Here is a 4042-nt window from a genome sequence, read left to right as displayed (position 1 = left end):
TTCTTTTAATTTTTAAATAATTTTTTACTTTTTTCCTTTTTTTTCTTTTCGTTTTTTTCCTGTTTCTCCTTTATTATTCTTCTTCTTGTGGCCAACGACCTCATCGGGCGTCACTAGCCCCTCGGCGAGGCCGGCCCTCGTCCACCAAGCCTCGCCCGGGCTGCCAGGCGAGGCTCACCCAGCCCTCATCAACCGAGCCTTGCCGAGGCGGGCCTCGCTAGCCCCGTGAAGCCGCCCGCCATCGACGAGGCTTGGCCTCGCCAGATTTGCAAGGCCGAACCTCACCAATGGTTGGGCTTGCCTTCGGCGAGCTCGCTAAACCTCTCCTTGGCCTAGTGAGCCTCCGGAGAGCTCACTAGATCGGTTGTTGGCAACAGATGGCAGCGGCGGCGGCAAATGGTGGCAGACGGCGACCGCAGGATGGTGATCAATGAAGAAGAAGAAAAGAGAAAAAGAAGAAGAAGAGAAAAAGGAAGAAGAAGAGTTGGTTTTGAGTCTTAGATTTGTTCCCAGAATAAGAATCAACTTTTCTTTATTCTTGATTCTATTCCAAATCTACTTCCGAGAACAAAATAATAGAAATTTGTTCGGGAAGAAAAATTTTACCAAACGCGATTTTGTTTCCAAATTAATCTCATGAATAAAAAATCAGAACCATGCAATGTTTGGATGATTACCAAACAATGCCTTGTGATAATGTTTTTCTGAAAGTATCACCAATGAGAAGAACTTCGTGCTTTGGCAAGAAAGTAAAGCTGAGTCTGAGATACGTGGGTCCCTTTGAGATTCTTAAGAGAATCAAGATCCTAGCGTATCGTCTTGCATTGCCGCCGAGCTTGGCGCAAGTGCATGATGTCTTTTACGTGTCGATGTTGAGGAAGTATGAGCCTAACCCAACCCACGTGCTTGATTTTGAGGAATCGGAGGTGAACGACCGAGTGTTGTACGTGGAAAACCCAGTTCAAATTATGGATCGGAAAGAGCAAATTTTGCGTATCAAGACCATCTCGTTGGTCAAAGTGGTCTGGCAACACCACGGTACTGAAGGAGCAACTTGAGAGAATGAAAAGTCGATAAGACGATTGTACCTCCACCTTTTTGTTTAAAGATTGTAATGGTTTAAATTTCGATGACGAAATTTTTATAAGAGAGGAAGAGTTGTGATATCCTGGATTTTCACTTATGCTTTCAATTGATTAAATCAGGCCTTTCATCGACGCGCCTATAATGCTGTTCTTAGAGCTGATCACTTGTGAGATAACTAGATTATTTAAGGAAGTCATTAAAGGATTTTAATGCAATAAACTTAGGAATTCGATCAGAAATCGACTACTCAACTGTGTTCATCTGCAGAGATCATTATGACACAGTAAAGATCAATCAAAGATCAGTGATAGATCGGTTCGACTGAGATATGTGGCTAAACGTGGGTGATTCCACCGAATTGCAAAATTCTCATCAATCGGCACTATACTGATTTTTCTGTCATTTTGGTATCTTGTTTCCATATTTGAAACTTCGAGATTTTCATGACCATCAAGAGTCGTCAATGTGTCGAAGAGGTTCATTGTGACTCGAAGAAAATCGACCGCGGGTCATTTGCACTAAAAATTTCTAAAAGTTACCTAGTAGTCTAAGTCACGCTAAAATTGCGCCAGATTGAAATAAACCGCGAATTTGAATCTGATTTCATAAATTAAAAGTTTTGTCATGTCACAAATCTTTTTAGGAATGTCAACTCATTTTCCGAAGATTTTTCTACAAATCGAGATTTTAGCGGAAAAAGTCAATATATGGCCGTTTTCAATCAGAAATTCAAAGGACCATTTTTTATCGCGAAATTGGGATGCAAGTAGGTTCTATTGCAGCACCCCTCAACGGACCCTGAACCGTTAGGGTCGCCATAGACCGCTTCCCCTTCACTTGACCTGATAATATGTCACTCTGATATCATTTCAATTACAGCGGGTCCATACAACCTGGGGGTTTACATCTTTTAGATTGGTCCCTTGCACAATTCATATAACGGAAACATATCCAACAACTCCCTTCCCTATATTTAGAAAACGATGCACACCAATTAAGACATTTATAGGTAAAAGCCGAACACTTTTATTTACTTAAACCAGATGGACATCATTCATTGATACATCAAAATGCCATAGTCTTCTATACTCGGCTATACTTCAAAAGATAACTGACATCTCCTCCAACATTCGTATACTTAAAGTTCATCGATCAGTGTTGGCATCCAAAAGCTCCTTCCTTTGCTATCCTCCTCCCCGCGGTCATATCCAACCATTTGATCCATCTACCGGTGGCAGTGGCAGCAGAGGTATCTTATCTAGTCTGAAATGTTAGTCCCCAAACGGGGTGAGTACAACCACTCAACAGTAAAGATCCACCAAACTACATAATGCGTCAAACAGAACAATCAAGGTATCATAAATAAAACACATATCATTCATGCATTCGAGCAACCTCATCTTACAGCCATACATATATCACCATACAACATGCATATACCACCATGCACTTGTACTCATATCATCAAGCAGCCATGCATATATCACCATACAATGTGCATATACCACCATGCACTCATATCATCCATGCTATCAAGCATACATCACCATGAGATCCATTCATGCCTTCATGATCGCATTTTCAATATTAAATAGCATCAATTTACTTTCATAAGCAGATCATGCATCATGCCATATGCATACACCCATGCACATGATTCAATTTCAGTTCTTATATTTCACAAGGATCTCATTATTTTTCATTCAGGGACCAATGTTTGCATCCCACAATTTATCACCCGCATCCAACCTGGCATTGCGAGGAGCCTCTGGCACACACCTCCAGACATTCGGCACACACACTTCGGGCATCTCATATCCCAACTAGCATCACGAGGAATCCTCCCGGCACACACCTCTAGGGCTTCCGGAATTACGTACCGCCATACCACCAGGCATTCCCCCTGGACATTATGTACCGTATACTACCGGACACCTCAAAACTCCCGAGGACATTCGGTACACAAACTCCGGGCATCCCGACACTCCCGGGGCATCGTTGGCTCACACCTCCGACGGTCTTGTTATTATCTCAATTTATATTCACACATGTATCTCAATTTCAACATGGTATTTGATGCAACAATATCAAGGGTCTCAACCAACTTTTCATGCCATATAACATGCCATATGTCATCACATATGCAGCAAAATCAACCACTCAAAGTATTACATCACATGGACAAATTTATTTATTTTTAAAAACACATCAATTTTTCGGATAAATTAGAATACATTCCTCTAGTTAAAACTCTATAAAAATTAGTAAATGGTATTAATAAATTCTGAAAACTTGACACTTTATAGACGAGACCTAAAGGCAGATATCTCATTAATAACACTATATCACAAGAATCTCACACAAAACAGTATGGTCCATGCATCACAGTTTCCAAAACTTCGATATTTCAGCTTGCACAGTTTCGGAAGTAATTTAAATTAAATACCCAAATGAACTCCAAAAATTCTGAGATTTTGACATGTTATAGACAAGTCCTAGAGGTAAATATCTCATGAATAAATAGAAACTCAAATCGTTCTAGATTAATAGATATAGACGATTTATTCCTCCTGTTCCCGGTGTCGTCTTTTTCCAGACTATCATCTTTCAAAAGAAACTCGTTTCACTGACCTACATATATTCGTTCTTTCTACATTTTCAGAATATTGCCTACAACTTTCGTTAAGGACACACGATCAAATTTGAACTATATGATTTTATAAAAATCACGAAATCATACTAGGTCGAGGTAGCGTTTTTCCCAGATCCAGTTTCTTCAAAGAACAACGATTTCACCGATCTATTTTTGTTCGTTTCCTCTAAATTTTTGATATGTTCTACCTCAAGAAGTACACTACAACTTTTATTAAGAGATCAAAGTGAGATTTTCACAAGAAAGCTACTTTACAGACCACGAAATCATTAAAGGTCAGCACAACAAATTCCAGATCTAGTC

The 4042-nt window shown here is 40.0% G+C and overlaps 1 pseudogene; it reads right to left on the bottom strand.

Moving 5' to 3' along the window:
• Positions 1-2984, bottom strand: part of LOC104453515 — a 7438-nt pseudogene extending 4454 nt beyond the window's left edge.
• Positions 2985-4042: the final 1058 nt, after the last annotated feature.

The sequence above is a fragment of the Eucalyptus grandis genome, chromosome 9 (genome assembly GCF_016545825.1).
Source record: "Eucalyptus grandis isolate ANBG69807.140 chromosome 9, ASM1654582v1, whole genome shotgun sequence".
NCBI lineage: Eukaryota > Viridiplantae > Streptophyta > Magnoliopsida > Myrtales > Myrtaceae > Eucalyptus > Eucalyptus grandis.
Note: the sequence above shows the minus strand (reverse complement) of the source record. Positions and strands in the feature narration are given on the sequence as shown.